The sequence below is a fragment of the Mytilus californianus genome, unplaced genomic scaffold, assembly GCF_021869535.1.
Source record: "Mytilus californianus isolate M0D057914Y unplaced genomic scaffold, xbMytCali1.0.p SCAF_5, whole genome shotgun sequence".
NCBI lineage: Eukaryota > Metazoa > Mollusca > Bivalvia > Mytilida > Mytilidae > Mytilus > Mytilus californianus.
In genome coordinates, this window is record NW_026262701.1 from 38,190,316 (window position 1) to 38,203,517 (window position 13,202).

Genomic DNA, 13,202 nt, shown 5'->3' on the forward strand with positions numbered 1-13,202 from the left:
TCGATCACATGCTATCAATATGATGAAAATCTTATTACTAATTTATCGAATTGGAATTTTTTGTTTTTCTTCAGACTTCATAACGTTGTGTCAAACATTATGACGTCGATAATAAGTCCGTGTCAAAGTTACTAAGGAGAGGGTCAATCATATTTGAGATCACAATGCCGATATGTGCAATATTTATAGACATCAGAGCAAAGTGATGTAGTCAGAGGAAAAACCGATAAGTAAAAAAAGAACAGTCACAGTCCGAATTTTAAAACTTTTTAAAAAAGTATAAAACAAAACTTCACTGTTTATATTTTTATACTTTTCAAAGAAAAAGGACGAAAATTCACAGTTACTATATCATAATTAATTTAACAGTTCATCTAGTTATTTTCGGTTTCGACACATTGTGTTTCATAAAGACAAATTAATAATGACCATGCAAAATACTTCAACTATGATATTAAAAGAGAGGCGAAATATACCAAAGGGGCATTCGAACTCATAAGTCAAAAATAAACTGACAACGCCGTGGCTAAAAAAAAAAGACCAACAGACAAACAATAGTACACAAAACACAACATAGAAAACTAAAGACTAAGCAACACGAACCCTACCAAAAACTTGGGGTGATCCCAGGTGCTCCGGAGAGGTAAGCAGATCCTGCTCCACATGTGGCATCCATCGTGTAGCACATGTTAGTACACACCCAGTAATAAGTCTAAATCGGTAGGTCACATTCGGGAAAAGGGGACGGGATTGTAGTTACGACATTATGAACATATCCGCTATCGTCTGTGAAACGGATATTCCATAACGGTCAACCAACTCGTGATGACGTCCGTGAAATTTACGAAGGGATGATTTCAACTTTACCACTTGGAACTCTTGGTTTAATAGCTTCCTTGTGAGCAGCAACCCTCTATCATGGAAATCATGATAGGAAATACAAGCCCTGGAATATCGTATCAATGGGAAATATATACTACGTATGTAGGCGCTGCTGGAATGTTGCTACATAGAAATGGAAAGATCACAATTGGGAAGCTAAAATCATCTCTTTTGTTATAAAGTTTTGTTTTCAACCAACCCTAATTGTCAATTGCTAAATGTAAGCCAAGATATGAGACAGACTTAACTGTATCTGTTGTATCCTTTATCTCAAGTTCGATAGGATAGATGCGTTCAACATAGTCACCAAATTTTTAATTATTTAGTGAGAGAATTTAACTTGTGAGTAAAATTCATTTTATGTCATAAATTACGTTACAAGATTACCAAATTATTATCTACGTATATGTAAGAGAATGATAATCCCTTTCTTCATGGTTAAATACGAGCGATAGCGAGTACTTATCATGAAGAAAGGGATTATCATTCTCTTACAAACTTAGAATATTGTAAAGTGCTCAAGGCGCAAATGATCTCTTGATTGGTTGTATTCAAGAATTTGTTTCATTATTGGTTGTTGGTGTAAATTAAATGTTTATAATTGATGCATGATTTCATTTATGGGCTAGTTTTAGTGATGTAAGGACTTTCTTTTAATTTGGGAAATATTAAAAATAATGTGTCATAGACAAGATGTAAGGTGACACAGCAGTACAAAGTACATGTATATGATTCTTGACTGTGAGTATGAATGTAAATCTTATAACATTTGAGCGAGGAATTATCCTTTTTTAATTACAGTTTCAATCAATAAATAAGTTGCAGTTACAACAAATTTTATTCCTCCGCCAATACTTCAGTCCGGCTTTTTAAAACTTTTTTATCATGTCTGGGAAACGTTCTAATAAAATGCCTTCAAAAGTTTTAAACTTAAATTAAATTTCGGTTATTTTTTATCGGAATTTTGGAAATAATTATTCTCTATTGTTTATTTTTAGGTAAATTAATTGAAGTTATTTATTTTCATAACAACATGGGCACAAATTTTACTGCAACAGTAAACTTCAACTTATTTTGATTTTTTTATTTGTTTCATAATGCAAATTTTAGTTAAATCCAATCACTGTGATAAATCCTTTCAATCTGGTAAATGTGCTTCAGGGCAGTTGTAATTCATTTATAAAAACTCTTGAAGTTCATTTTGAATTGTAAGAAGGTCTGCACAATAGGATAATCCCTTACTAAGAACATGATTTACATTCATTCTTTACAATTAAGAGACACCAAATTCTACAATTTCATTGGTCGAGAGCACTTTGCTATATTCTAAATAAATATTTCATTTTTAGAAACTCTTAATATATGATACTTTGAAAGGTTATGCCTTAAGCAATTACTGTTCAACGTTCATCGTATTAATTACCCGGACCATACGCGTATGGTCGGACCATATGAGTATATACGCATATGGTCATGACCATACGCGTATGGTCCAAATACTCGCATGGTCCGGAACATCATCAATAACACTCTCTTATATGAGTATATCGTCAATAACACTCTGTCATATGAGTATATACGCATATGGTCATGACCATACGCGTATGGTCCAAATACTCGCATGGTCCGGAACATCGTCAATAACACTCTCTGCGAAATGTGTTAACCAAAGGCTCGAAATACTGTTTCAGTCAAGAAAAAACTGAAATTCATCCATTTCGTAGCATTACAGGATGTAAACCTGCGTCTACGTCCCATACGTCGGAAAATTATATCAATTTAACGAAGCTTGAATTATCTTTTTCTACCAATTGAAACAAATGTAAAAAAAATCTTACGAAGGGCGAAAGAATAGCACAACGCAATTTGAAAAATGATAAAATAATTGAAATTAAAAAGGTAGATAAAAATTCAAATTGTGTTATTTTAGACAGACTAGACTTCATAGCAAAAGTCCCAAGACAATTGAATACTCAACATTACTGCCAATTAGATTCATTTAACATAGCGGAATTGAAAACCTGGGTCATTGAGTATATTAAATCATTATACGACCAAGGCATTATCGACAAAATATCATTTGAATTTTTAACAAATGGTCAAAAACTAAGAGATGCACGTTTAGGGAGAATTTATATTTTACCAAATATTCACCGTCTTGAAACGGAGACGTTCAAACAAATACAGCATGATGGATTAAATGAATGGAATGTATTTACACCTAGCAGACCAATTATATCACAGTGTGGTTCCGTAACTAAACTTATCGGCCATTATGTAGAATATTTTCTTATACCAATACTAGAAGTTCAAAATCAGTCTACATATAAAAGATACTATATCATTGAGAAATTAAAACCTACGGCAAAAAACCTTTTGGTTTCGTATGATATAACACAAATGTTTACTTATCGTCCTCAAGCTGCTCTTCTAAGTGCAGTTGAACGAGCATATGGCAATTTTGACACATTAAACTTCAAAGTCAATGCTCCGCCAGTTAACGTATTCATACATTTCGTGAAACTCATTTTAGAAAACAATGCATTTGTATTTGATGGGGAAATTTATAAACAAATAATAGGTACGGCAGTTGGTGCAGTTCCTTCACCAGAAATCTGTGACATACTTATGTTATCAAATCATTTTAACCCTTTATTGAAGTTCACCTATGAAATCTCAAACAATAAAATGTCGTTCCTAGATGTTGATGTAATTAAAGGTAAACAATTTGCAACACATGGCATTCTTGACCTTGAAATACATCTTAAAGAAACACATTCTTTTCAATATCTGCTTTGAAATAGCTGTCACGCACAGCATGTTTTCCGAAGATTTATCAAGCAATACGGCAGATAAAAAACACAAGTGACCATAACAAATTAATAAATAATCTAACTAATTTCAAAGTGAAATTATTAGATAGGGGTTATGATAACGTCGAAAAAGATGATATTATTACGAATGCTTTATCAATTGACCGTACTGAATTGAAAAAACAAATCGAAGGAAAAAGAAAACATTCCGTTTGTTTTAATAACTAAATATAACCCATATTTACGTAAAATAAAAAAAAAGTATCATGAAACACTGTCATTTATTGCAATCTGACGAAGAATATGTACAAGTATTCAGTGTTAAACCAATAGTTGCGTATAGCAAACATAAAAGTGTAGGAGATGTGCTTACTAGATCAAAGTTAATGATTTTAACATAAAATTGCCTGTTGGACCCAAGATCTGTCATAATATCTACATCTTTTGATGAAGAATTAAAATATAAATATATCAATATATACATGGATAATTTTTATATATGATTATATTAAAGTAATGCATCTTAAGATGACCATCCCAAACCATTAACTGTTGAAACACTTAAATAGTCTCGGTTCCTATCAGGCATTATGGGATGCGTGGTTGCATGGGTGTTTTATAATAACAAACTAGGATTCAGCATTGGATTATAGGAGTTTGAAAGCACCATGCATCATTTAGCAGCCTCCGTCGAAAGTCATTCTAATTTAAATGTTATTTTGGGCATATGCAGAATATTTTCCATCCAACCTCTGATAACGTTAAAAAAGAAGCGTGGATACCAAAAGGAAAAATCATAACTTATACATTTATTCAAGTTGAAGAAAGAACAAAATCATTGCATAAAACTAAAAACGACGAATAGAAAAGGAACTGTCTACAAAACGCTGCATGAAAAACTAGAGCAACCCGAATTCAATTAAAAGCCTTGGGTAATCTCGTTTGCTTCGGAAGGGTAAGCAACTCCTGCTCCACATTAAATTTCTGACTGTGCGTGTTGGTCATGTACAACGTAGGGATGGTTCATACGACATTAGCATGTCATTGTTCTGAATTTGTATGTAATAATACTTGCCAATACACGTTCAGACCTGCTTAATAGCATTGAAATATTACAAACTTGTTTGTTCAGAATAAAAAGTATGTATGGTTATTTTTAGATTTCACTTCAATGTATGCTAAAAAAAACCCAACTTTTTGATATTTATTTTATTTCAAGAAATTATTGATGTAGCTTATTTCAACAGAATATTGTCTTGTAGTTACCATATATTCAATAAATATTACGTTTACTTACGTGTACTACATGTAAGACCAGTGAACCCTTGTCGACATGCGCAGGTATATCCAGCAATGTTGTTGACGCAAGTTCCATATTGACATGGTTTCGGACTGCAATCTATCATATCGCAAAAAGAACGAAAGAGTTAACAAACAACAATGGCGTTTAGGAATTAGGTTAAACGGTACAAAAAGATCCTCGTCGACCACTTTTTCTTAATTGAATTGGCATTTATATAGACATATACATAAACGTATGGTTCACTCGCATCATCTTTTAGTTTAGACGGGAGTATTGCAAAATATCGTATATAAAAGCAAATGGAAAATGTCGACAAATGTGTCTAAACATGGTGGTACATATTATAACATAGACCGACATGTTAGTTTTAAAAAAACAGTAAAATACTGTAACCTTTTGTTCATGGTAAAAATGTGTTTGAATTGTTGTTGAATAGAAGACTGTGATTTAGTTTATTGTCTGGTTGACATAGCATTGACGTATACCACATTTCATTCATATAATTGTCCTCTACAGGTGGAGACTATTTTCATATTCCGGGAGCGATGTTCATTTGGGGTGAGATCATTGTTCTTCTCATCATTTCCATTTCACAGTGCATGTATCATATACAATAAACATTGTCTACTTGAACATCTGTGTATTTATTAAAATCATTCCTGTATATAGTCTTTATATCCATGGGAGGAAGAAATTGGGATATTATGATATTTCGCATTATAACAATAAGTGTAAGCTTCGATGCGAGGACCATAAAGAATGTATGTAAACAGAAGAATGTGAAATAAATACGTTTCACGATGAAACCCAATAATTTATTCCGTTACTGTTAATACCGATCAGATATACATATAGCATTAGGGAATACCTTGCTGTTCCTACGATAAATATGTTTTGCAGTACGTTGATATAATAGTCCCGGATAATTCTTTTTTGAAGACTAAAACTGTACTCAATATCTTTCATATCAGTCTTCACATTGTCAATTTTCCATTTCCATGTAGCAATACTCTATCAGCGCCTGGCATAGCCTCCGTGATAAGCTATGCTACAGAGCGTGAATTCTATCATTACTTTTCTTGATAGAGGGCGACTGCTTTATAGTTTGTTTTTTTTTGGGGGGGGGGGGGGTCTGTTGTATTGTTACGTAAACTTTTACTTACGGTTAACTTGCACTGAAATAAAAATCTTGTATCACGACAACACACACACAATATCGCGAAAAATGTTTTAAAATATTTGATAACGTTCGTTTAACATTGTCTTTGTTGAAATAATTTTCAAAAAGTCTACAATCTGGCAAACTTCGTTTGTGAGTTTAAATATCCCTCTGTTACTTTAACATGGTGTCCAAAATTTCCATTTTGTATTTCCTATATTCACCTGCACGACCAACTGTGAAAGCAGGTCTCGATTTAGTCCGTCCAAAATATCTTAGGTACAAAACTTTCAAAAATTTTCATTGCTTCAACGAAAGGTAATATTTTTATATTTGGGCAACAGCTTCATAATGTTGTATTCAAGTGTATTTGCAATTATTACATCTGCCGTGCAACCACTTCCTATTTACCAATAGTTTGTAATTTTACAACACTCATTGTACAAGGAAAATTTTGATCGAAAATTTGGTCTTGCCTTTAATGATTTTAGGGAATGATAAATTATGCTACAGTATATATGTCACTTCAATCAATTGTATGCTGGTCTTGTTATTTATATAGAAGTAAAATATTTTATCATTCATACTTATATATTAAATATTAATGTTTATATTATTTTTGACTGTAGTATTTTCATTTTCTTTTTTTCGTTACGTTCAGGGAACCGTGACCAAATACATTGCTATCAATGATTTTAAAAACATTTTGTAACCAAATATACCTGCTCCACACTTTATGTTACAAAGATCCCAGTTACAGCAGGAAATCGTACATTGAGGTCCATGAACTGAATGGATTTGTTGACACTGAAATTTGAGATAAAAACTCAGCAAACATGTCAATAGTATAAGTCAAATGTAAGCTTTTTCAATAACATTGTAATACATTAATGGAGACTTAGCACGTTCACATGCACACATTTGCAGAAGTTAAAAGAGTATTTATTCCACATAAATGGCTGGACTTGAAACTTTTTTGGTAAAACTAAATGTGTCGGAACGACACGAATGGCCCCACTCGCAAAAAAGCTTGAAAGCATTTTTAGTAGTGGAAATTTGACAATGAAAGTCCGTATAACTGTTATTTTTCACGAAATTATCAAATTCCAAAGCCGATAATTTCGGCACAAATTAGCGGAGCGGAACCAACCATAAACTCGATCTGTAACTCAATAAAGTAGATTCACATACTAAAAATCAGCTAAATATGTAAAGGCGTTTCGAAAAAAGTCCATATAACTGTTTGTTGCAGAATGACCAGATGACGGATAAAGGTAACACTTTAGGGTCCCGACCGAAATGGGGGCTATAAAAAATATATATAATTATATTAAGGAAAATGCGAAACGTACCTACCTAAAAGAAAAATGAATACAGGTATACAAAAGTGCTATATTGTCGATAATAGTATTGACAATGCGTATAGTTAATTGTCTTTAGTCACAAACAGACAGCATTATGAAGATGAAGAACAATACTAGAAAATAACTTTGTACTGTTTATACTATGAGTGTTAAACGGTTACCAAGTCTTTTCGTCGACATCCACAGGTCCACGCCACACTTGTGAGGCCAAGACCAACAGAATGCTGCTGTACAAAACATTCCTGAAATATAACAAGACACGATGTGTTCAATAGTTTGTTTCACCAGAAGGTAATACTATCGAAATATACTTTCACTGAGAGAACTCATCTATAATTGCTTTAGATGTCATTAGAATATCACTCGAAATCATAAGTCAACGGATTTTCAATACTTTTTAATTCTCGATACATAATCCATGATTATATGATTACATGATATATAAATATAAGAAGATGTGGTATGATTCCTAATGAGACAACTCTCCACAAGAGACCAAATGACATATAAATTAACAACTGTAGGTCACCGAACGGCCTTCAACAATGAGCAAAGCCCATACCGCGTAGTCAGCAATAAAAGGTTTCGAAATGACAAATGAAAAACAATTCAAACGAGAAAACTAACGGCCTAATTTATGTACAAAATAATGAACGAAAAACAAATATGTTACACAGCAACAAACGACAACCACTGAATTACAGGCTCCTGACTTGGGACAGGCACATACAAAATGTGGCGGGGCTAAAATCGTTGGAAGGCGCCAATCCTCCCCTAACATGGGACAGTGGTGTAACAGTACAACATAAGAACTATAAAAATCAGTTGAAAAAGGCTTAACTCATCAGATGGATACAAATAGATGTCTTTATATCGTCGAATCAGTGACATTCTAAAAGAGATGTGTACTGTGAATATTGCGACTTTCAGTTCTCTACATTAGTTTTGACTCGTGCATGAGCAAAGCAAAATTTGTTTGATTGACTTTTGTTCGCATTACGTCATCTCAGCGCAAAATACTAAATAGTGACGAGGCTTTTATTCGAAAAGTAGGAAAACGTTGGGTTTTTGTTTTATAAAACTGTCTGAAGCGCTGCCTGGTGGAGTTGGAAACTGAGTTTTAATAATTTCTTAATTTGTCACGGGATAATTTTAGAAACGTTTGTAATAAATAATGACAGTACCGAAGCACTGACTATTTAGTTAGTGATATGCTCCAGGACTAACAGTCCACCAGCAATGCTATCGACCCAGTGCTAGGAAATGAAAATAACACTTGATTAAGTTCATGCGTCCGACGCGCTTTTCTGGATTTACCTTATCAGCGTTTCATACAAAATAACTTATATAGAAATAAACTTTAAAACTACGACTACAAGATAAAAAATTCGAACTTCGGCTAAGCTACACAATTTGATATCATTACAGCTGGTAGGGTCAAGTGCTGTTGGACAGGCGAAGCAAACACGTCTGGTGTGCTGAAAAGCTTGAATATAAATAAACAACCATTGTTATTCCGAGAATAATATAAGTTTCAATAATCAAAGTTTGTCAACATTGTCTGATTATACCAAACAAATATTGATGTAAAAATATATGAGTACTAGTTTAGAAAGCAATTCTTACAAAACAAGAAATTTGTCAGTGTAATCTAAGAGTTTCCAGGGTACAAACATATTTGGATGACACGATTCGTCGTCCTAGAATAAGTATGATGTCATCTGCTGTGTTTGTGTATGTGCTTTATTATTATTCTGATTTTGTTTTATATGGGTTTTATGATTTTTCGGTATTTCAATGGTTTGTTGTTTAATTGTTTCTTATCTAAGTCAGTATATGCATAATTAATTTCAGAAAGAAGGTAAATATAGCATTTTTGCAGTCCCTCTTCCAATATCGTAAACTTTGATATCAAACATAATCATGTATGAAGGCACGTTTCGAAACTGAGACATGTTCACATGTTTGATGAAATTTTGTAGGTACGAGGTGTGATTCATTTTTATCCGTGATTTTGAAGGCCCTAGAAACCTCTGTTTGATGAGGCTTAAACAAGAATTTTTTTTCACAAAATTAATTCTATGGAAATTCAGTTCTTTACAACCATTTAATTATTCCATAGCTTTTAACATCGGTTTTTGGTAGGGTTTGTGTTGCTCAGTCTTTAGTTTTATTTGTTGTGTTTTGTATACTGTTGTTTGTCTTAGGTCTTTTTTTCTTTTTTGGCCATGACGTTGTCAGTTTATTTAGTATTTATGAGTTTGAATGTCACTTTGGTATCTTTCGCCTCTCTTTTACATCTTTGTCCTGTGGCCTTCTGGTCTTCAAAACAGCACAAATGGTGAAACTCAATCAGTAATTAAAAATATCACCATGTATCATAGCACAGACGTTTCTGTTGACAAACTATAGTTGTGTTCTTTATTTTTACGTGCACTTGGGATATTAACCCATTTGTTCATTTGCATTTAATTGTTCGTATTCTACGTTTCTATCAATAGCTTGAAAAAGGCACGCAATGTTGGAATTGTGCTTCTCATTGTAATTTGGAAATAAAAAACCTTTGGAATAAAGATTTTTAAAGATGAATTATATTGTTCTTAAAACGTGTATTCTAATTCTATTTTATGAATTCTTTCGATTGGCTATATAAATTCCTATTGGGAAAGTCAAGTATTACACCGTGTAAAATGCAACGAATGAAGCGATAGGCAAGGGCTTGCAACGTAGCCACTACATAAAAATGTTCTTATTAGTAAAGTTGAAGAGATCTTTTCGTTTTGTTTTTCAGATGTCGTTATGATGTAATATCCGTGACAAAAATAACCATTGATATGTTTGATTTGGCATCAGCACAATCATTTCCTCCTTTCTTTCTTAATGACTTATCATCCGATTTTTACATGTTATGAGAATCCAGATATGTATCACTAGTGGAGCAGAAACAAAACAGTCATTGCTTATATGTGACCTACCGAATTAGACTATTTACCGAATTTGTAATAGCATAAGCAACACGACGGGTGCCACATGTGGAGCAGGATCTGCTTACACGTCCGGAGCACCCGAGATCACCCCCAGTTTTTGGTTGGGTTCGTGTTGCTTAGTCTTTAGTTTTCTATGTTGTGTCATCTGTACTATTATTTGTCTGTTTGTCTTTTTATTTTTGGCCATGGCGTTGTCAGTTTGTTTTCGATTTGTGAGTTTGACTGTCCCTCTGGTATCTTTCGTCCCTCTTTTTCAAGTACCTTAGTTATATTTATGTTGAAATATTCGTCACACTGAATTTTTACTGCCACGAAAACATAACCTTACATGTACTTGTATTTGGCACAACTTTTCGGAATTCTTGTTTTTCAATGCTTTTCAACTTCGTAATATTGACCTATCCTAATGTTTTGACTGGATCGCCTCTACTGAGTCTTTTGTGAACAAACACGCGTTTGGCGTATTAATCTATAAGATGCAAAGCCCAGCGCTGGACTTTACATCTCCAGCCCTTGACTTTAAAACTGCAGCGCTTGACTTTGTATTTACAGTTGTTGATCTTATATCAATAGCGCTACACTTTACATCTTCAGCGCTATATTTTTTATATATCTACATCGCTAGAGTCTACATATGCAGTGCTGGAGTTTGCATCGTCAGGGCTGGACTTTATATCTACAGCGCTGGACTTTAGATCTACAACGTTGGATATTACATTTACAGCAATGAACTTTAAATGTCCAGCGCTTGACTTTAAATCTACAGCGCTAAACTTTACATATCCAGCACTTAACCTTAAAGACCACAACTCTTTATCTGTATGAGACCAATAGGGCTCCATGTGATGCCATGTTCTATGTTGGTTTATCAGCAAGTGATATAAACATCATATTTTACCTCTGGAAGTCTACATCCCAAGTCTAACAATGTGTGGCCGTCATCTGTAACATACTTTCTCATGCTGCAGATCTAATGTTAAAAGATGCATAGAATATATACAGTGTACAGTGTATACTATTTGGTTTTTTTGCTGCTATATGCATGGTCACATAAGTTGGTTAATCATAAGTATATGCATCCATGTTTGTCTATCTTTTTAATAATGATATACAATAGCCTTATTGAGAACACATGATTTCTGTTAGCAAAGATGGTTAAGTTGTGTAATTCTTATTTTGATCTTTTGAACTAGTAAAAATACAAATGAATCCATTTTTAGCCATCCCATTAGTTCAAATAATTATTTAACACAATATCATTTCTGTTTTTGAGAATGTTATAATTAAGATATGCTAACTAACACCAATAAAAAAAGGAGTGGTTAAGAGAAAAATTAGTTCCCCGTTTCTTGTACGACTTTACATCACGCAATAAACGGCATTGAAACAGAAATAAACGTGTTATGAGCCTACCATTTGCACAATAGACATTGCTTTTAAATGGAATTGCCATGTTTTAAATGATTTAATCCGTGTGAAAATTCCACGCTCATAAAACAATGCAGTTGTGCTAAAACTAAAGTTGAATCTCCTGCAGGCAAAGTTAAGGCTTGTCTATTTAGGGGCTTTTGGTTTTAAGATTTGTTTTATTTGGCATAATCACAATTGTTTTTCTCTTTTCCTTCTTAATGACTTATCACCCGATTTGTATTTGTTATGAGAACCCAGATTGGCACGTCTAGAGGAGCAGTAAACGAAGGCGAAGAGCATACCCGATTTAGCTTATTCCAGAAACAAGTTTTTTTGCATACGAAATCACATATGTTTTTTTATATGTTTTTAAACATTGACACTTGGTGTTTCTAATCTTGGGATTAATAATATATTTTTCGATGTTGTTGTAAATAAAAAGAATTATTGGGATATTCTGTTATATCATGTTATAAGCGTGAAAACATTAGATCGATTCTCTTGTAAAGAATTTGAAAAAAACACGTTCAATAGACTCGTACGATGAAGTGTCGCAAAGTGATTGTAAAATGACTTATAATTTGGTTTCCTTTTCTGTTGTAATGACTTTAGTGGTTGCTGTATTATCTATATTTACTACAATTTATTCGTATTTCATGTAGAAATACTAATCTACTATATCTTATTGTTTACCTCATTTCTGCCACATTGTACGACCTTGCAATGTATTGGAACAGGTACTCTGCTGCACTGTAAACAAATTGATGAGCTGGAAGCCCCTACGAATAATGAAAAATGATTTTGTTTAAAATTGGAAAAGACATAGCTATAACAATTGCAAAATGAAAATCTGAATAAGGAACTATAGCATGAAATATTTGCATAGAAATGTTATCATTTATCAGCAAGGTACAAGTTTTTTTTCATCTTTTGCGATATATTGAATTAAAATGAACCTATACAAACTCCACCTCCAAGCCACTATACACCATGTACTGTGTTACACTTTACGACGAGAAGAGGCTTCGTCCGACAAACGAAATTACGTATATATAAATTACCAAAAGAAAAAAGGTACGAGATACAGCGTAGAAGATCTTGCTGTTGATGTCACCAAAGCTTGGGTTCGATGCTCTTTGATGGAACGATATGCATTTTAATATATACAATTTTTACTTTTAACTATAACAGATGTTTGCTTTTTTTTTCATCAGGGAAAATTAATTTTTTTCAAGAGTTTTTCCAAAAAATTCTTACTTGACGAAATAAAAATTACTTCGGCAG

General features: G+C 33.1%; 1 protein-coding gene across 1 annotated transcript in view; it reads right to left on the reverse strand.

Moving 5' to 3' along the window:
• Positions 1–13,202, reverse strand: part of LOC127701844 (uncharacterized) — a 347,060-nt gene that overhangs the window by 110,696 nt on the left and 223,162 nt on the right. The window lies entirely within an intron of this gene.